This window comes from Acromyrmex echinatior, chromosome 6 (genome assembly GCF_024713525.1).
Source record: "Acromyrmex echinatior isolate Ae372 chromosome 6, ASM2471352v2, whole genome shotgun sequence".
In the NCBI taxonomy this organism is placed as follows: Eukaryota; Metazoa; Arthropoda; class Insecta; order Hymenoptera; family Formicidae; genus Acromyrmex; species Acromyrmex echinatior.
In genome coordinates this window covers 11,009,334-11,032,651 of record NC_141857.1, presented here as the reverse complement: position 1 = coordinate 11,032,651, position 23,318 = coordinate 11,009,334, and the positions used below count along the sequence as shown (strand labels likewise).

The 23,318-nt window shown below is 31.1% G+C and overlaps 1 protein-coding gene across 2 annotated transcripts in view; it reads right to left on the bottom strand.

Annotated features, from left to right (window-relative positions):
* Positions 1–23,318, bottom strand: part of LOC105144942 (splicing regulator RBM11) — a 37,127-nt gene that overhangs the window by 9,991 nt on the left and 3,818 nt on the right. The window contains exons 2-4 of one of the 2 annotated variants that reach the window (XR_845998.2): positions 17,263–17,366; positions 16,932–17,042; positions 15,779–16,632 (exon numbers count right to left, since the gene is read on the bottom strand). The exons of the other annotated variant lie outside the window; for it this stretch is intronic. The gene's annotated coding sequence lies outside the window, so the exon portion shown is untranslated. Of the gene's footprint in view, positions 1–15,778; positions 16,633–16,931; positions 17,043–17,262; positions 17,367–23,318 lie in introns of those variants that run through there. 2 annotated transcript variants of the gene reach the window in all.

Genomic DNA, 23,318 nt, shown 5'->3' with positions numbered 1-23,318 from the left:
GAAAGAAGACTATGTTGAGAAATAAAAATGAATCGATCAAAAAAAATGTATTTTACTATGTTTTTCTAAAAACTTATTGACTTGCCCTAGTTTTATCAATTTGACCTAGGATGGCGTCGCCAAGACAATAAAGTTATTTTTCATAAAGTATTTTTCGAGATATAAGGTGAAAAGTTATAGTACCGACATTAGCATACGCAAGGTATCTGATCGATGGCTAAAAAACCTCTTGAATGTTATTTAGAATCATGTCCTGTATAACATTGTTAAGATCAAGACCGGAGATTGTTTCTCTCATTTTCATTTTTAAACTGAAAATTCATTTTTGTGTAAAAATTAAAATAAGAAAAATAATCTCCAATAACTCGAAAAGTGCTTTATGAAAAATAACTTTATTGTATTGTTACTATATTGTCATTAAATAGATCTTTTTGAACCCTACAATTTTTGTGTGAAACCACTTTTTTGTAAAAACTTATTATTTTTCGAGATATTCGGGTGTCCCGATCTTTTTGGGACACTCTGTATATTAGATTGACAAGAAAAAAAATTTTTTTTTATCGGCCTCTCAGCAAAGAGTTACCATTTCATACTAAAAAAACACCCCCAAATTTTTATTAAAAAATATTAATTATTAAGAAGTGATTCACTAGTGAACGATTTTTAAATAAAAGTTTCGATTTTCCTTAATATATGTTTGATTTGATACAAAAATGGTTTAATCCGGATTTTATATGTGACACAGTATGTTTTTTGATCGCTGAATGATATAATAATTCATTTAATTTTACAATATACGTCTTAAGAAATACAGCGATTGATGTGAAAAAATGACCAAATTTCGAATTCAAGATCGATTTTAATAAGGTTCCAAGCGTTCAAATGTCGTTACTTCTCTCAAATTGTAGATCTGCTCACCCAGAACAACATCTAGTTGAAATTTTTCCGAGACCTCCTATAGGGCCTTTAAAAGTTTAAGTGATTATAAAACCTTTTTGAGGATAGAAACAATTCTTTTAGTTCTAGAATATATCTTTGTGGTTTTGACATCCTGAAATTAAATGGCTCAATTTGACAATAAAAAACTCGTCCATTATTAATGCCAATGTTTCGTGAGCCTTGTCGTTCACTTCATTAGGGCAAGGAGCGCACAGATATTGAGCTGCTGCTCCGGGAAATTCCCTTTATAGACGCTGTAAAGGGGGGTGAGAGTATGTTGAGAAAGGGAGGTGGAGGTCTTCCTTGGTTTGTCAAGAGCATCCTATTTACATTATAAGTACTAACATATTTGTCTTCCGCATCCTATTTACATTATAAGTACTAACATATTCTTCCATATATAAAAGGAACAACAGACCGAATCGGCAGGACTTTGAACAAACATAATATCCATTTTTAAGCCCCCAAAGATGATCGAGAACACATTTACATATTAAATCTTGCAAATTTTCGTATTAAAATTTGGGAATTGTTCCAACATTCGCTCTATTCTGTTTTACACGACAGGAAAATCTGGCAGTTATATCTCTGATTGAAGTAAGCATTGTAATTGCTCTTTATTATTAGCCTATTAAAATTTTCAGTGAGAGAAATTGTATTAATATAATCATCAGATTTTCCTATCCTGTTCAAAAGAGAACAGAGCGAATGTTGGAACAATTCGCAAATTTTAATACGAAAATTTGTAAGATTTAATATATAAATGTGCTTTCCGGAAATTTGTATTATTATTAAAATTTTCGATACTATATTATAAATTATTTGAATTGCCAATTATGATTCTATTGAAATTCCATTCCTATTTTTGTCCTTATTTGATATATGCAGTTTATTTCAATTAATTAAATCATTTTTTTTATATTTGTACTCATTTCATTTTCTAATAGTTTTAATAAAAAGTTAAATAAATCATAAAAAGGATTTAATAAAAAATTTGCAAGATTTAATACGTAAATATGTTCTCCGAAAATCTATTTGCATTATTATTAAAATTTTCAATAGTATATTATGAATTATTTGGATCATCAATTATGATTCCAATGAAATTCCATTCTTATTTTTGTCTTTATTTGATATATGTATGTAACTTATTTCAATTAATTAAATCATATTCTTTTTGTATTATGTACTCATTTCATTTTCTGATAAAGTTTTTTATTATCAAATTGAAGCATTTGATTTGAGGATGTCAAAACCACAAAGCGATATACTTTAGAACTTGTAAAAAAATACTTTCTATCTTTAAAAACGTTTTATAATTCAATTAAATGCAACTTTTAAAAGCCCTGTAGGAAGTCCTGGGACAACTCCAACTGGATATTGTTCTGGGCGAACTTACAATTTGAAGGGAGTAACGACCCATTTAAACGTTTGAAGTCTTGCTAAAATCGATTTCGAACTCGAAATTTAGTCATTTTTTTCACATTAATCGTATTTCTTAAGACGTATATCGTAGAGATAAATAAATTATTGCATCATGTTCAGCGATAAAAAAACATACAATACTATTATACATTTAAAATCCAAATTAAGTTATTTTTGCATCAAATCAAACATGTATCAAAGAAAATCGAAACTTTTATTTAAAATCCAACCGAAATTTCAGTTTTTATATTGTTTTTATTTTCTTTGTTTTATAATTTTTTTATTTTTTTATATATTATATTTTAATTTTTTTGTATATTTTTCAATACTTATATTTTTTTATATATTTTGAACAACATGTATACAATGTAATGTTTAATACAATATTAGTATTGAAAATATTATCAAAAATGGTCGTATTTTAAGTCACACAAGGTCACAAAAGGCTTTCCCAGTAGTTTAAAAGTTAAAAAAATGGAGATGACCTTTATATCTCTTCTTTGGCGCCTTCACCTAAAAAAAGCAACATAGCAAAAATACATCCCTCTTGAAATCGTTCCATTTTCATCTGAAACATTTCATCCTATCATAAAAACTAAGCGAAATATTTCAGATGCTCGAGTTAAATGAGACACCCTGTATACATATATATAATAATATGTAATATGTAAATAAATAGCTTAACAAACAGAAATATATAACCGAATAAGAGATTCCAAGAAATAAATAAAAAACTCAAAATAAATCAATATAAGCCAAAGCACGAATCCACAGGATTCGTGTATGAAGTAAACGTAATATTAAACTTAGGCTCTCATAAGATCGTACATGCAAAAACACACAATCAATAGAAGATAACTGCCTTTTAACAGTTTAATTGGATCTTAAGTACAGTTTAAAGGATTACATACGTAGTATATATAAATTCACATAGAATTACACAAGCACTTAACCTTTTGTAGTCAACAGGAGTCCACGAAATCCAAAAAAAAAAAAGATTGAGACTTTATCTCTTAAAAAAGAAGGGAGCGATTATGATAACTACGGCCCCTCAAAATAAAAGTTACTTTTGAAAGTATTTTTAGTAAAAAGCACGAGAAAAATAATAAAAAATTCTATAATCAATATTTAATTTAATAATCATAATTCAATTTCCCATCTTAAAATTGTCATGTTATACATATCTGCCCTGAAGCTTTTTTTCGTTGAGGCTGTTAAAGTACTTCCGGTAAAATAAATTTTCGGGGTCGCTGATTTCAAATCCGGACTGAAATTTTAAAAATTCAAAATGACTGAATATAACAGACGGAAATGTTATGAAAATGTTCAAAGTCTTTCGATTTTAGCAAAATGTAACAGAGAACTGTCATTAAAACTGCTATAAGCAGCACATCTTCAAATGTCGTGCTAGATCCAGATATTAAGAAATTAATAAAAAATATTAAATGGCCGGAACTCTGTTTAAAAATGATGTAGAATTTTGCTAGAATTAACGATCTAATAAGATCGATTCCGAATTCAGCCGATTCAGCACTTAAAATTTTTTAATTTGAAATATACTAGATAAAAATATACAAATTATAAAAGTCTGCCAATTTTAGCGAAATGTAACATTAAAGGATTTATAGAATCACTGATTCCAAATTCAGACAATTAAACATTTTTTAATGGTTGAAGCAATATAATAGACAAAAATGCTAAAAGTTGCTCGATTTCGGTGAAATGTAGCGTTAAGGAGATGCTGGAGCGAAGGCCGAAGTTAATCAAGGTCGATATTATAGGTTTTCATTTCCAATGTATAAGATGCTTACGCCCTCTGAGTTAATATGATCATGCAGGAAATTCGATCGATCAATTATCGATATTTTTATTCCGTTTCCTACATTACCATCTTAACAGGGACGTGTATTAGGGTTTCACAAATGTAAGATTTATTTTGGAGAATTTTCCAATTTTAGAATTGAGAAAAAAATAAACATAATTGAAGTTAATCTTATATTTGTAGAATCGGATCTTAGAAATTTAGTTGTATTATATATATATTTAGTTATATTATATACACATGCAATGTAGGCCGTGTTCTAATATATATCACCAGTACTAAAAGTCTGTAATATAAAATACAGATTTTTAATTAATAGTTATATCGATACAAAGCCGTAATAGCACTTTTTTCTTACATCCAATGCTATTTTAGGTTACGATAATATATTATAAACAAATACGACATTGCACATACATAATGGTGTTGACCATCAACACCATCTAGTAACAAAAAACCGCGGATACTTTTTAGATGACCCAATATATATATTGCGCGCGCGCGCACGCACCGCACGCACGCACGCACGCACGCACATATATATATATTAGGGGATTGCATTAAAAGTTAGTTTTTTCTTTGTATTTGAGCACTTATTTCAATAACAAAATATATGAATACCTCAATCAACATATTTTCCCTCGGAAGCTATGACTTTTTGCCACTTTTCAGGCAGAAGTTAAATTCCACGACGAAAGAATGGTCTGGCTTTTAAATCAATCCATTCAGCAACCCAATTTTTGACTTCGCTATAATTATGGAAGTGTGTATCTTCCAGAGCATGTTGCATCGATCGGAACAGATGATAATCGCTTGGTGCTAAGTCGGAGAATACGCTGGATGCGGGAGAACTTCCTATTCGAGATCCATCAGTGTTTGTTTCACGATTATAGTAACATGCAGCCAAGCGTTATCATGGAGTAAAATCACCTTTCGACGATTTGATGCAATTGATGGTCGTTTTTGCATCAAATTATCATTCAAACGTTCCAATTGTTGTCGATAACGCTCGGCGATGATTGTTTCGTTCGGTTTAAGCAGCTCATAATACACGACACCCTCCATATCCCATCAAATACAGAGCATTGCTTTGTTTGTCGTGAACACACAATCACCATTTTTGAATCGTCGAAACCAGTTTCTACATACTGTTTGCGATGGAGCAAATTCACCATAAATTTCCGCAAGCAATCGATGAGTTTCAGCTGCACTTTTTTTCAAATCAAAATAGTGTAGAAGTACACATCGGAAAAACAACTTATCACGTTCCATTTTAATTCAGTTATAGAAAAGCACATATGTAATCAAGGATGACGTCTGTTGACTGAATTTTAGTAGGAAATGTTCACACTTCAAAATGATATAAGTAGCAGATGTCTCTGACCATAGCATACGCAGCTACTGTCATCTAAACGTGAACAGTAATTTTTAATGTAAACCCCTAATATATGATTGTGTGTAGAACACTACTACACTACATTGACAGTACTGTTGCGCGGCAATGATACTGTGAACGCGGGTCATACTGGTTACAGCTGATTGACTCGTATAACACCGTTGTTTTCTACACATACAGCGTCACGCAAAATATATGTATGCATATATACACAATGCGACAAATATGTTCCCGGAAACGAACCACATCTCAGCAACCAGTGGCGACATTGTGCGTTCAAACATGCATTTTAAAGGTTGAACATTTTGCTATCATCTGTCAAAGTTTCATTCATTTTGGTTGACATATAATGAAGATATGACAGTTTATGTTAAACAAGATTTTGGTCGAGGTAGAAATTTTAATATGGAACAAAGAGCAGTGATTAAATTTAACGCAAAACTTGGTAAAAGTGCATCAGAAACATTCCGATCGATGCAATAAGTTTACGGCAGTCAATGTCTAGGTCGTACAGCTGTTTTTGAGTGGCATAAGCGTTTTTTGGAAGGCAGAGAGACCCTTGAAGATGACAAAAAATCAGGACGGCCAATTTTGATTCGAACACCCGAAATGATCGAAAAAGTACGTGATTTTGTTGCAAACGATCGCAATGCATCACTAAAAATGATGGAGGAGACTTTAAATATCAGTAGAGAAACGATTCGAACCATATTACATGAAGATTTGGGTAAAACGAAGGTTTGTGCGAAGTTTGTTCCACACACATTAAGAAGCGATCAAAAATCAGCGAGAATCAATTATTCCAGAGACATCGTTGCAGCCGCAAAAAATAATCCAAACTTCCTAAAATCAATTGTTACGGGTGATGAAACATGGTGCTTTCAATATGATCCAGAAACTAAGCGTCAAAGTGCGGAATGGAAGTCAAAAAATTCACCACAAGCAAAAAAGTACGAAAAGTTCCATCAAAAATCAAGACAATGCTCATCACATTCTTTGATAGCAAAGGTATTATCCACAAAGAGTTTGTTCCAATTGGCCAAACAATTACTGGTGCATATTATCTCGAAGTTTTAAAGCGATTGATGGGCAGAATTCATCGTATTCGCCCCGAATATCGTGATCCAGATAATTGGTCTTTGTTGCATGATAATGCACCGAGTCAGACTTCATTGATTGTTCGTCAATGTTTGGCTCGAAATCGTGTCTCCGTGTTAAACCATCCACCGTATTCACCTGATTTGGCCCCCTGCGACTTCTCATTATTCCCAAAATTGAAATTGAAATTGAAAAGACGCTTTTTTGATGACATTCCGACCATCCAATCAGCTTCTATAGGCACTAGAGGCAATTCCGCAAACTGAGCTAGAACATGCATTTGAATCACTATTGAATCGCTGTAACAAGTATATTGAAGCCAGAGGAGAATATTTTGAATAATAAAACCAAAAAATATGCATATTGTTGTTTCAATTATGATTTTCAGGCCCTGTCCGGGAACATATTTGTCGCACTGTGTATATAACAGTGATGGGAAAAAGTTCTGGAACGGTGAAATATTTCAGCGAATTGCATTTTTTTGGGAAAATGTTAAATACAGAAGTTTTAGGATTTTTCCCTGGCTATCTAATAGTGATACTGAATTCGATCTTGATTACAACTTTGAAGGTCATTTCAAAGTCAAGTTCACTTTTTTAAATAGGAATCACTATTTTTTATTGCAGATTTGGAAAAAGCGGGAAATTTTACGTCTGAACATGACCTTGACCATAACCTTGAAATCAACGTCAAGGTTATTTCAAGCTGAAAGTTCCAAAAGTCCTGGTACGGCAAGAATATCTCTACGAAATTGCGGGAAAATGTTCAATACGAAAGTTTCATGATTTTTTCCCTGGTTATGTACGTTGTTTGTTTAGCACACAATTTTAACATCTCTTAGCCATTTTTCACCCTAAAATAAAAAGTATTTTTCATTTTTACCACGTGGAGGTAGATGTTATATGTACAATTTATTTTTTGCTCAGTTTATCTTTTTGTGTCAATTGTTGACGCTTACGTTCTACACGGAAAGAAGTTGCCATATTGTAGATACAGACCGACAGACGTTGTATATAACACTCATGGAAATATCAATATTTCGTAAATTATCGTGTTTTGAAATTATTTTTGCTATTATATTAGGTGTTGGAATTAATTCGTAGCGTTTTACAGTGATGGGAAGTACTTTCATTAATGTATTTTTTAATGCTCATGTGAAATAAATAACATTCTTTCATTAAAAACGCTACGAATTAATTCCAACACCTAATACATAAATTGGAGGGATATAGAATTAGCATAATTTATTAAAATTTATATGTTATCTACAATGTTCCTTCTCCTTTTAATTATACAAGTTGAGCGGCTGAAATTTTCCAGAAAGTATTTTCGGTCGTTAGAAACAAGCGACCGTAGAGAGATGGGGGGGGAGAGGAGAGGAGAGGAGAGGAGAGGAGAGGAGAGGAGAGGAGAGGAGAGGAGAGGAGAGGAGAGGAGGGATGGGGAGGGGAGGGGAGGGGAGAGGATAGAAAGAGAGAGACTCTGAAGGATAGACTCGCTGTTTCGTTCGACGAGCCCAGCTCGGCATGCGGAGTCTCACCGATTACAATCGGAGTTTCTATCCTTTTTTGTTTTTCTCTGTCTCACTCTGTCGTACTTCTGTTTCAATAATTCGTTCTGCAATTCAAGATTTCTATCGATTCTGGCATCATCGTCGATGCAGCAAGGACGCACGATTGCTTCTCTGAACAACAATCCTGATATATATATTTCTATATATACAAAAATATATTATTATAGCCTTTCCGGCTGATAATATATTGCTGGTTTATTTACAATGATTCAATTCATTTCTATAGTTGAATAGCGGTACTACTTCGTTTGCGTGCGACCGATAGGAGGAATGGCGCTTCTTACTAAGACTCGACATCCGAGTCGTATAAAAAATGTGCTGTATACAATAATTTCAGACCTTGCATAAGTAGCTGGCGATTTACAGAAAACCTCAAAGAATAATATTATGCTTGCTGAAATGAGTTACGAGTTTTAGTATAAGAGCAAAGAGTATTCGAAAATTTCATTTATATGCTATGTCTGCTATGAGATTGCCGTTTGTCGTTTCGACATCCGAGCAGAAAGGAAGCTCAACCGAAACACACATCGCGTTCCGAACCTTGATATATGCATGTGTAAATAATTCAGTAAATAAAGTTTAGACATGTTTGTATACACACACACACACGCGCGCGCGCGCGCGCGCATACACACACGCGTGTATGTATGCTATTATATATGCACATATATATATATATATACATACATACATATATATACATATATATTTATATATGTTATTTTATACATATGCATCAATAATTTACTAAATAAAATATATGTAAAAGACAGAACAGTGTAATTAAAATAATTATCTTCATTTGTATTCATATGTAAATAATATGGTATGTTTCTTGTTTAGGAAGAAATTATTTCAACAAAATTGAAATAACTAATATCATATTTATTTTATTATTATTTTTCTTCTCAAAAGAAAAAACTTTGACCAGGGCATGTTTATTGATATGAGTAGGTCGATAATTCAGAGCATTTCTATGGTTCAGCGACACACTTTTCAGACAGCACCGCTGTCGGAATATCGCGGAACTAAAATACTGCTTAGTTTCATGGCTTCACGTCAATTTCACTTGTAATATACAAACGAAATTTTCGGATACGCTTTTCTCTTATACTAAAACTCCTACCGTGTTTCTAAAAGCATAGGATTGTTCGTTTAGGTTTTCCGCAATTCGCCAGCTACTTTTTATGAACGTGCAAGATCTGAAACTCTTATATGCAACACTTATTGTGATGTGTTGACTACAGAAGCCGATAACAAAACTATAAGTCTTTAATTTTCTTTCGTTTATATGTCGAAAAACTTGCTTTCTTGAAAATTAACTTTAGTTGATACTGAAGAAAAATAAATCTTACATTCCAAGTGTGATGATTCCGGATAAATCGAGAGAAATATACTCTATTGTGTTTGGATTCCATGAAAAAGTAACGCAGTGCTCTTACGTATCGAAGAATAAAGTAGTAATTCTGATATCAATGATGCATTCCGACATGGCTGTGAACGATAATGCTGAGAAAAAGTTCCACATTATTATAATAAATATAAAGCTGGCGTCGACATCAGCAAACTAAATGATCAGCAGATATACTATACAACGTCGCACTTTGAGATGACCGCTAGTTATGTTTTTCAACATGTTAGACGTTACCTCACTCGCTTCCTTGGTGGAAAAATGTTGCTAAAATTATTCCACGTTTTGAAATACTTTTCAACAAAATTTCAGCATTTCAACGAAATTTCAGTTTAATTTCAGCGATTTTTAACTGAAAAATTCATTTTCGACAAAGTTTCAGAAAAACTTCAGCAAAATTTTTAGACAAATTTCAGCAAGAATTTCAGAGAAATTTCAGAGAAATTTGGTTGGATTTCAGTGATTTTTCAGTATGTTAGCTGAAAAATTCACTTTCAATGAAGTTTCAGCAAATTTTCAGCAATTTCGCTGAAATGTTCCAAAACGTGGAATAATTTCAGCGAGACTTTTTCATCAGGGTTCTTATCTAATTTATTATAAAAATAATAATGCTGCCGAGAAAAACCAATCAGTGGCCGCTATTTATGCGCCAGTTGAACGAAGAACTTGCAAAACCAATAATTGAGGATCGATCTCAAAACTTGCAAATAATGAGAAATTATAGCACCAAGATCGCTATTGAAAATGTAATCGGTCAGTAAATCCTGAAGGCTGCTCCAGATCCGACAGTTGAACGAAATGCATCAGGAAGGAAGAAAGTCACTGGTTCCTGCCATTTGTTATAAATCAAAAAGAAAAGAAAAACATGAAAGCTGCTGCCAAGTGTGATAAGCCTGTCTGCAATAAACATGCAGTAATTTTTGTTAAATGTATAGAATGTAATAAATAAATGTTTTTTTTTATATTAATTTTCATGTATTCTATTATTACGCAACCCATTTCACGCGCATAAATCAAATAAATTAATAAAAAATAAGTCCATTCAAAATAGAATTTTTCTATGGTAATCGAGTACCCGAATCCGCGGCATATATATACTTTAAATTCGATTATTTTTACTAAAAAAAATTCTTAAAAATGCCTAAATGCACCATTTGCTTAGAATTGAGTTAAATAATGATGATCTGGAAGTTTCAAGAGAAATTTTAATTTTTAGTCCACTTCATGCAAAAATGTACCGTGGTGGGCACTCGGGTACTCGAGTGCGCACGCAAAGGTTAATTAAACTTCTTATAAACTTTTAATAAACATATTATTTTCGTCAGGGATGTTTTATTTCTTTAGCTTATTGTATAACGTACATATGTGTTGTATTTATTTATTTACGCCCGCCATATTATCTATGACCAACAATAATCGTTTTTGATCTCTGTACGTCTTGGTGCTAACATGTCTCACAAATCTTAACATTATTACATAAGTTTTTTGTCTTAAATTGATTTTTTATAATTTAATCATTTATACGAAACCTTTATTAAATTACAGATAATTTGAAATATTTGATTTGAGTATTTTGTTAGATATGACAGACAGTATTATAATCATATTATGAATATATGTCAACTCCAATTTCACTGTATGGCATCTTTTATATTAAATTATACATTATGGATTTTATTATCATTACACTGAGAAAAACTTAATCAAAAAGATTGAAACGTTTGTAATTTTTCTCAAGAATCAAATATATGAATTTACACACGTCTAACCTGTATTGCCTCGCATTGGCTGATTTTTATCCTTGAATTGTAAAAAAAGAATTTTACGAGAAGAAATTAGACAATTTTTGTCTCTCGCTATTTTTCTGTAAAGTTGATAAAAATTGAATAAAAAATTATTGAAAACCAATATTCAGCGACTTATAGTAATTAATATCTTGTTAACTATTACGAAAATTGCAAAATGGTAGAGACTTTTCGACTCAATTTAGTCCGCTCTATCACAAGGCGCTTACCAAAAAATTTCAGGACACCCTGTATACTCGTTCCTCGTTCAGTAGACTTGATTAACAAGAAGTTCGTGTAAGTGAGGTTGTGAGATGCGAAATAAGAATGCTGAAAAAATCTCTAATTCAAATCCTACTTTTTTTCAGGTTTTTTTTTTAATAAATGATCAAGTTAATAATAAACGTATATTAAGTCAAATATATTTTCATATAATTTTTGAAATAATTTGTGTATGGGAATGTTAATGTAACAACTGTAAGAAAGAAATCCATTTCGCTTTTTAATTAATCAATAAAAAATTATTTAAAAATTTTTGTACAACATACACTATTCTTAAAAAAATAAGGAACACTTTCAAACATTGCGCAATATTCAGAACACCGTAATTCTATGAAAAATCATTGTAGACAATTAGAAAATCATTTAAAATTTTGAAATTTATACTTTTAAAATCTGTACTTTTGAAATCGATATTTCAATCTGACTGATCCTTTACGAAGTTATACAGATCCTTCACGGAGCTGTACAAATGGATATCTGTCAAATCTGAAAATTTTGTAACAAAAATTTACAAAGGTCCATGACGTAAAGTAAAAATCATACAAAAATACAATTTACAGCAGTCGAAGAAGTGAATCTTTAATTTTAATTTATTTTTTTATTGAATATTGTATGATTTTTTTCCACCGAGTTATTGAACGTTAAAGTAAAAATGACCACTTTTGCTTCAATGTTGAATAACTTGGTGAAAAAAATTGTGCAATGATCAATAAAAAAGCAAATTAAAGGTAAAGATTCATTCTTTCGACTACTGTAAATCGCATTTTTGTGTGATTTTTAATTCACACCAGATAGACTTTTGTAAAATTTGTACAAACTTTTCAGATTTGACATATCCATTTGTGTTTGTATAGCTCCGTGAAGGATCAATCATATTAAAAATCAATTACTGATTTCAAAAGTAAAAGTTTCAAACTTTCAAATGCTTTTTTGATTCGTCTGTGATGATTTTTCATCGAATTATGATGTTTTGAATATTGAGCAATTTTGAGTGTTCGACAGTGCTACCTATTTTTTGTTGAGTAGTATATAAAGGATTTTATTTGTACATTATTAAATTATATTAGCATTATTTTTATTATTTATATTAATAATCTCGCTTTTGAAATTTTGTTCATTGTCAAAATTTTAAATTCGGATGATACTTACCAGGTGTATGCATTTTTTCCGGTTTTTTAGTAAAAAAAAAACACGTAATTTTCAAGGGAAATTAATTTTTTTTTATTCAAAATATTGGCCATCGGCTTCTATACATTTCGCCAATCTTTCAGGTAATTTATGAATACCATGCCAGAAAAACTGCTTGTCTTTTGCGGCAAACCATTCGTCGAGTCATTTTCCAACTTCCTCGAAATTGCTGAAGTGCTGCTCTGCGAGCACGTGCCCTATTGATGCGAAGAGGTGATAGTCAGATGGCGCCAGGTCTGGGGACTCAGTACGGTGGGTGCGGAAGGATATCCCATCCAAGCGATTTCAAGGTGTCTTTCACTGGTTTGCTGTGTGAGACGGCGCATTGTCGTGTAACAAAATCACTTTGCCATGTCTTCTGGCCCATTCCGGTCGTCTTTCGATTAATGCGTGGTTTAAATTAATCATTTATTGGCGATAGCGTTGTGTATTAACGGTTTCGCCGGGCTTCAAAAGTTCATAATACACAATACCGCTCTGGTCCCACCAGACACAGAGCATGGTCTTCTTGCCGAAGCGATTTGGCCTTGGTGTTGATGGACCGGCTTCGCCAGGTGAAAGCCACGATTTTTTCCGCTTCGGGTTTTCAAAATAAATACATTTTTCGTCACCCGTCACAATTCGATGCAAAAATGATTTCCTTTCGTAGCGTTGAAGCAGCATTTCACAAGTGACTTTGCGATTTTCTATTTGACGTTCATTCAAATTGTGTGGGACCCATTTACCGAGTTTATTGATCTTTCCCATTGCTCGTAAACGTCTGCTGATTGTTTCTTGTGATACATGTAATGCTTCTGCTAATTACCGTTGAGTTTGAGTTGGGTCTTCATCCAATAACTCCTGCAATTGCTCGTCTTCGCATTTTTGTGGTCTACCAGAGCGCTCACTGTCTTTCATATTGAAATCACCATTTTTAAATTGTCGATTAAATTGCCATGTCTCACATGTTCTAATCGATGGAGCGTGTTCACCATATGTTTCTACCAGCAAACGACTTTCAACAGCTTTTTTCTTTTGATTAAATAAAAAAAGCCATGCATGCCGTAAATGTTCTTTTTCAGGCACAAAACTCGACATGATCACTGAACGATAAAACAAAGACGCTAGTTTTTGGCGGACTCAACTTGTGTGTGTTTGTAGTTAAATGTCAGACGAACAAAATGGCGTATGTGTCAAATTAATACGCTGCGTACTTTTCGCTGACGCCATCTCTTAGTTAAACCGGAAAAAACTTATGCATACACCTGGTAAGTCGGTTTTACATAAGACGCAGAACGCGGATCGCAAATCTTACACGCATTTTACAATAAGCCATTAATCATAAATCAGAAGTTAGAAGCTGGAAATTGAGTAATCACAGTCGCCAATTTCCAACTTTTGATTCATAACTAATGGTTTATTAAAATGGCCAATAAGCTTGTCATTGCAACAGTGCTACTGAGACGTTTGCTTTAAATGAAATCTGTTTTTCTTTAAAAAAAAATCTGAAAAACTGTGTTTTTGTAATGACGTTGCGTTTATCAAATGTACTTGGTGTCGATCAATATTTTAAGGTAGTACTAACATAAAATGATCTTTATATTAGAGGTCGCCTCTTCAATGACCTTGACTTTAACAATTTTATAAAGGTGAAGATACTGAACAACTTATCCAAATTAATCGGCGGTCTCTTAATTTCTAAGATATTTAGATCTTCGCCTTACTAAATGATTCCCTCCTGTCAAGGGAAATGGAAGTCGGACGTCCTTGAAGCAGGGGAAGGGGGTGGAATGAAACTCGCTTAGCGTGCCCCTAATCAGGAGGGGAGGTGGAGTAAGAGTCACTTGGCGTGGAAATCGTTCGCCCCTAAGCAGGGAGGAGGTGGGATGAAAGTCGCTTCGCGTGAAAAATCGTGCGATATACAGAAAATAATGAAATTTTAGAAATGAGTGTCATGTAAATACATCTCAAAACTATAAGAGATCAGCAATTAATTTATAAGAAAAAGTTGATCAGTATCCTCACCTCTATAACAAATATAAGTCAATGTTATCGAAGAGGTATTTCCTAATATAAAGAAATAATTTTTTTACAAATATGTTAAAATTTGACATACAAGTAAGAAACGCTCTCTTCTGTTTGTGTGCAATTAGAAACATATTGACTGTCTAGTTTTTGAGATAATTGTCAATCAAAATATGCAGTTTTAACATGTGAAGCATATACGCAACTCAAGGTAATGACAGATCTTTATAGCATCCATACTATTCTTAGGATTGTTATAAAAATGAAAAAATGTAGGAAAGAAAATATTTTAATGATATTTGTCGGAAGTATGCTCCCAGCATACTTTTTGTATCGCGACGCTCTTGGGGCATAGCGTCGCGTAGACTCGGCCGCCGAATCTCGAGTGATAGTGGGGGTCGCCTTAGAAATGGGCAACTAATTCCGCTCTGTACTATAATATGTGAATATGTAAATATGTAATGTAACTTTATCACTGTCGGTCCTAAATCCGAATAAAAAGAAAGAGGGCATCTCGTCATTTATCATTGTTTTTTAAATAAGAAAACCTTTTCGTTGTCAATTATCAATATTACAGTCGATATAAATCAGATCTGAAAATACAAAATAATTCATAAAAAAGATTAGTTGCAAAGCAATAATTGATTATTAATTTTTTTTGTAACAAATGTCCTAATAAAAAATATAATCTACTTAACATTTTGTGGTGCAATATTACTCGCACTTTATCCAATTGGAATTAATTTCGAAATCATTGAGACATAATTGACAGCGATTTTATAACGATGCAAATAAGGATTTTATTCACTTTATTTCAATGTACCAATTTTTCTTAAGTCTGGCGATATTATAATAATTATTTTTGGTTTCTACGAAGAAAATACATAAGAAAACATAAAATGAAACGATTCCCGAGTGGTCGCGAAACCCTCGAAAATTGACACCCTCCTTTATTATAAAAATATTTAAAAACTTGTTAAATCTTACAAATGATGCCATCTCGAAAATATTTATTTGTTTTTTAGGTCTAGTTGTACCAACGTCTCATCATCTCGTTTTAAAGCAAAAGAGAGATAAAAACAGAGTTTTAAGCCTTGCTTAAAGTCAAAGTAATGTTGGTGCAATCGTGCCTTAAGTCTCAAAATAAAATATAAAATACTTTACATTTCTAAATGCAAAAAGTGTTACTATTCATAATTTATCCGTTTTTTTTTGCTAAACGTTTAATTTTTATTAATTTTTGTAATTTTAATTATTGTTGATTTTTAATTGTCACTAATTTTAAATAAACTTGAATGTATTAAAATTGCATCATGATCCACAATTAGGCCCTAAAATTAATGTAGATCATTAATTATTATTTCATTTTATACAGGAATTTAAATGTCAAAACTTTGAAGATCGATAAACTAAGAAAAAAAGTTCTGTAGAGATATGTTTCGTTTCGGAGAAAATTGCAAATAGGCAAAACATAGTTGCTTTGTTCTCACACTGCCTCTGAAGTATTATCATTATTAAAATCGTGCACAAAAACAATAATAATAATTCCGTTTTCAGGTAAAAACTTTTTTTTTATTTGTTTACATTTCTGCCTTTCTCCTAAAATAAATGTAAATTCGTCAGTACTTGTCGGAAGTCATCGAGTGAATTACTATTGTCTTGGTCATCCTGATGAACTTCAAACCACTGAACTTCTTTGTGTGGGAAACCCTGAAGCAAGAAGTTTATTCGTTATCAATCAACTCTAGAGAACAATTGAGAAATTGAATCGAAGCTGCAGTGCACCAAATATCATCAGATCAGTGTTTAACTGTAACATGAGCTGTTCGTGCTAGATGCAATGTTTGCATTGCTGCAAGAGGCCAACATTTTGAACAATATCTTCATTAAGCAAATGAATAAATACAATGTAAATAAGTAATGAAAAATACAAAAATGAAAATCACGTTTTATCTTTTTTGCAATTTTATTGCAAAAACGAACATATCTCTACAGGACTTTTTTCTTACCGATCCCTTACACGCTCCCGAAGTTTTGACATTTAAATTCCAAACATCTTGTTTATTTCGATATGCATGCGCAAATCATTTGTATTATTCTTATGGGATGTAGTAACGCCACTAAAAAAGATAAAGCATTTGGTGAATTTTCCGTAATTAGTACATGGGATAATTATCATTACTTTATTTAATAATATTCTTGAGATTTTCACGGGTGCTTTCTATGTATATAAAGATTATGCGTTTCGCGGGTTTCCTCCGTATCCAGATCCATTCTTGGAATGCAACGTTTCGTGAACCTACGTTTTGCAAACCCATAATTCTCTTTTTTCCCCCTTACCTCCAACAAGTAGCGTAATATAAAAAAGGAACGAGGTCAGTTCAGAAGAGGAACCCTGGAGGAACAGTTCAATATCAGGCTGTTCCTCGCCCTGATGAAGTGGACTGCAAGATTCACGAAACATTGGCATTTATTTAATTCAAATTAAAATATATAAAACGGTAATAAAATGAAATAAAATCATTCATAATATAATCTTTATAATCAATCGTAACTATTAAACATTTTATTAATTCTTTGATATTGTTTTGGATAAAAATATGAATCTTTTTTTAAACAGTGATCCACAACTAATGATTTTACCCTATTTTTAGATCTTGTATTAACAAAAAAAAACTTTCAACATTTGCAAAATAAACATTCTGCTTGAATGCAATCATTGACAATCCAATAGTGCAAAGAGCCTTGTCTACTCACAAAGGCTTCTTTAACTCGCAAAACTTATCGCAAATCGCCGAAAATGATGTATCACGAGTCATGAATCGCAAGCAATAGCGAGCCGTCCACGAAGCTAGAGCTTTGCCGAGCCATGACGACCTCACCTTAATAGCTGTGTTAAGCCCGGATATAATGCGAAGGAATAGCGATAGCGATAGAAATAACACGATTTCAACTTATCAGAAACTGTATATTCCAGTATCTGATTTCTGATGAGTTGAAATTGTATTATTTCTATTGCTATCGCTATTCCTTTGTATTATGTCTGGGGCTTTACTCTATATCCGATAGCAAAAATGTATAAATTTATAAAACCGGTTTTAAGAGGCCGTGTAAACATAAGGAACGGTTGTTATGCTTGTATTGTCAACGTCGAATACTACGAACTTAGAACATAATCAAAAAATTATACAATTTTTTATTTTTTTTATTTTTATTATATCATTCTGGAAAAATTTCGCTGAAATTACCACGTTTTGGAACATTTCAGCGAAATTGTTGAAAATTTGCTAAAATTTCACTGAAAATTAATTTTTTATCTAACATATTGAAAAATCACTAAAATTGAATTAAAATTTCTTTGAAATTTTGTTGAAATTTCTCTGAAACTTTACAGAAATTTCCCTGAAATTTTGCTGAAAATCAATTTGTCAACTAAAAGTCGCTAAAATTAAACTGAAATTCTTCTGAAATTTTGCTGAAGTATTCCAATATGTGGAATAATTTCAGTGAAATTATTCCACCAGGGCAGTAAGATAAATTAAAACTACTTCGTGTAAACGAATATATATTTCGAGACTTATAAGTTACGAATGTTACTAAATTCGATTAATAATTGCCGTATAAACGTAGTTTGATTAGTAGTAAAACAGAAGAATGAAAAAGATTTGCATACTTATCTCACCATACCATATATAATATTACTATAATTTCTGAAAAATTTAAAATTTTTTTAAAAACAATCATACAATACGCACAGCATACACCTAAATATTTTTTATCAAAATACTCTAAAGGATAATATATCTACTCTATTGCACTCAAATGTCGTCTCCAGAATTAATTGCAGTAATTGTGATGCCTCATATGTATGCCAAATCAAATGTTTGTTAAAAACAAGAATAAATGATCATAAGAACCACATAAACAGAAATAGTACCTAACATTCTGTTATTATAGAACATAGAGTTAAGTGATGGATGTGAATTTGATTGGAAGGACATTAAGATTTTAGAGTCAAAGAGAAAATATCAAATAGGAGATTAATTTCCGATATGACACATATTCGAAAGCAAAAGCAAGGTTTGAATTTGCAGAATGATACTACTCTCTTAGATCCGTTATATTGACTTTCCACAATTTATTTATTAATTTTTGTATAAACACGTTTATTAGCTCGATAAATCTCTTATAAAGGGATGCTGGAGGAAAACGTCAAAAATGTCAAAAACGCTAGTTTTATCAATAATATAGACGGCTCCAGCATTCCCATAAGCTCAAATATATTTATTCACTCGATAAATCTCTCGTAAGCTCAACAACTCATACGCTACATGTCTTCTTTGTATTATACTGGATATATCATTTTATATTAAATTTATGTTGGATGTTCAATGTAATTCCACTACAATATAAATTTTATCTAATTGATAAAATTAGATCCTTACATATTGTGACCGTTTATATATTTTAGTTTCAATTTTGTGGACACATGATTTAAGTATTTTGTCGAATACTGAAGACGTTTGTTTTTTAATTTTTAATTTTGCACATTAATATTTCGAAATCAAATCGATATTCATTTCAACAATCTGGTTTTATTATAAATGAAATACCTATTAATCTTTTTATTATACTAAGGAAATACCTAATAAACTTTTTTATTATACTAAGGATGACCTAAAAACAGCATCAAAACATTTAATTGATTAATTAATTAATAAACTTTATTTATTTATATATATTTTTACATTAAATGTACTTTATTTATATATATTGTATATATATTTTATACACAAATATCCTGAATTATTTCACATTAGCTTATTTTTAATTTCTCATTCTGTTGAACATTAGCAAAATTAATAATAGTAAAAAAGTTTTTATAAATCAAACTTTATAAAACCAATCAACAAATGTTTAATAGAAATTGATTTATATCCATATCCTTCCTTAAGGAATGAAGCTTCCTTGTTCCTTATTTCATGTTTTATCTTCCTTGTACAAACAAAGAGCCTTATTAACTTCCTTTTCTCAAAGGAGATTACGAGTTTCCTTAAGGAGGAAGTGCAGCCTTCATAACCAATCAAATCACCAAATTTAATTCGTTACATTGGTCCTTCTATTTTCGATAGCTTTTAATTTAGATTTATCGCATCGATAATTATTTTCTATAACTTTTTTTCGGAAATAAGCTGCACCAAAAAAAATTTTCTCCTTCGTATAATAAGCATTATGGCGAATTCGATTAGAAGCATTGATGCATATTAAAGCCGTTGTACACTAATTTGAGTATAAAAATAAAATGCAAATATTTCGAATTATGAAATACATATTTAATATACTTGTATAATAGTATAATGTATTGAATATTTCACGATTAAACGATTTTAAGCGATTTCTATGTTTATTTATAAACATATATTTATGCTTTTTATTTATCTATAAATATATTTATCAGCTTTTATTTCCGATATGTGAACGATATAATTATGACTGCTCTATCTAATTTGGTGTCATTTATTCATAAGACTTTTAATAATATACATAAACGATTACAATTCATTATAGAATATGAAGAGAATCACAGAATAAGTTTTCTTGATCTTTTGTTGATAGTAGAGGATGGTGTAATAAATGTGGATTGGTTTCAAAAAAAGACTTACTCGTGTAGATACCTATCTTATTTTTCTAATCACCCACGATGTCATAAGGTGGGTACCACATATAATCTGGTTGATAGATCAAAGTTTTACTTTCACAACCAAAATTCTATCAGAAAAATTTGGAAATGGTTGTGGCAGTACTTCTAAATAACTGATATCCGTTAGAAATGATATTTAAATAGATCAACTCGAGGGTCAAAAAACTTCTCTCACCAAGGGTTGGGAATTTTCAAAGCAATGATGAAAATACTAATATAAAAAAATTCTTTATGCTTCTATTTATCCACGGTGTTACACAATCCGCCACACAAATGATTAGTAAAGCAGTCTATGACATGTGTTACAGATGTATTAATAAGTTAAACAAATTCATAAAAGTACATAAAGATAAGAAAGAATTTTTTGACAATAATAACGTATAAGATTTTATGTAATGATTGCGACGCTTCTTATGTGGGACAGACTAAGAGAAGACAAGAAAGTAGATTAATTCAGACATTCTGTTATAATAGAATATTCGTTATATTATAATCATAGCTTTAGTTGAATATAAAAATATTAGACTCAGAATCGAATTATAACAAGAGACTTATTTCGGAAACATTATACGAGGGCAAGGTGAAAAGTAACCGACCTCAACATGAAAACATGAACTATGTACAAAGTTTTTAGTTAAGTACCAAGTGTTATATATCAAATTATTCGTATTAAAAATATCTATAATTTATACTTTGACCACTTTTCTGAACAATTCATAGCTAAAAAAGTTAGAGTCAAAAATATGTTAGCGCTTTTTTTCAAATCTGCCGCAGCAACTTATAAGCCTACCGAGCCTATGCTAACCTGTAGAGAAAAATGGTCAAGGCAGAAATTGTAGCCGCCTTTAATGTGAGCAATATGATATATAACACTTGAATATATATCGAAAAGTTTGACTTCGATGGCGGCATCTTCAACAACAAGTCGTACTTTTTTTCTTAAATTTTTGTTTTTTGCTTTTTTTCTTCTTATGGTTTTTTGGCTATAACTTTTTAGCTGTGAATTGTTTAGCAAAATGGTCAAAGGAGAAATTATAGATATTTTCAATGCGAGTAATTTGATATATAACACTTGGTACTTAACTAAAAACTTTGTACATAGTTCATGTTTTCATGTTGAGATCGATTACTTTTTACCTTGCCCTCGTATATTAAGAGTAGGTTAATAGTGCAAATTTAAAGAAGAATAGAATCTCTCGACGATCTGTATGTTTATCTGTTGAGTACCTTTGTTAATAACAAAAACGTTAGCGAGTAGTATGTTTCTCTCTGTTCATCCGTCGCACATAGCAGCATTTGCGATTTATTATCTATCCGGTGATCGTTTACATCATTATTAAGAAAATTCGATATTACATGTGTAAAGATATTAAGTTAAGGAAGGAAAGATTATGGGGAATAGGATCTTATATTTTGCCTGCTGTATCATTGTAAGTGATTGCATTATTGGGACAGCTATAACCCTTCAATGTTTTTTTTTAACAAGTGACTGTATTGCAACATTATAACAATATTATCATTTAAAATTTTTAAATTTCGTTATGTTATACGATTTTGTTTAACTTCAAAAATTATTATACTCATTTTACATAAATCTGCGATTTACATTATGGATTTTAATTTTTGTTTAACTTCACAAATTATTATAAAAATTAACGCAATGTGTACAACTCTGTGACACTTATTACTAATAGTTATAATTCTTATTAGCCGTTTATTCGTTCTGCACCACGTGTTACATATATATCTTTCGAATATAGTGCAACCATATATATATATACAATTGAAAATAATGTTACCACTAAAGTTATTGACTGGACTTTCTTTTCTGAACACATTAATTATCCTTTCTTGCTGTTAACCGAAGAATTGGTTTGGATCTACAATTTACATAATTTTTTATAATTTGTTCCATAAGTTTTTATAATTTAACTCAGTTATACTCGGTATAACATGGTTATACTGAGTAAAGTAAATTTGAAACACATATTGTGATTATGGACGAGATGATCTGATTAATACATTTTTTTATCGTTTTATACGTTTTTACCATTATCGAAATTAATTTCTAAGTTTTTAATATGTTCATATAAATTATTGTTAAAAATTATTTAATTTATAAACACGGCTGAGGAGTTAGTATGGTCGAAACGTTCCGTGAAATGATAATAAAAGAATAATAAAGGTTTACTGTTTACACCTTTCAAAGTTCGTTTATTGAAATGACCTGATAGAAACTCCTTATTTTGTTGTTTGAAATTTATACGAGCAGATTATCTAATATATTTTTTATTATAATTATATATTTATGTTATTTTGTGTATGTAGCAGTTTTAATGTGCGCACTGAGTGTTCGAATTTGCCATTAGATTTTTTTATTTTTGTCCATTATTGTTGCAAAATGCTTAATCATGATGCTTTATTTAATCAACAATGCCTTTATAACGTTTGTTCGTAATTCACATATTAAGTGCATATACTATATATTAGGTGTAGTAAAAAGAAATCCATTATTTTTCCAATAGATGGCTTTAGTAATCTGTAATTCTGCATTCGCGAGATACAGATTACTAAAGCCATCTATTGGAAAAATAATGGATTTCTTTTTACTACACCTAATATTATGATATGCTGCCTTCAGTAGGTTACTAAAATCTCTAAAATATTCCTTCCTTCGAGAAGGAAAACTTGAAAT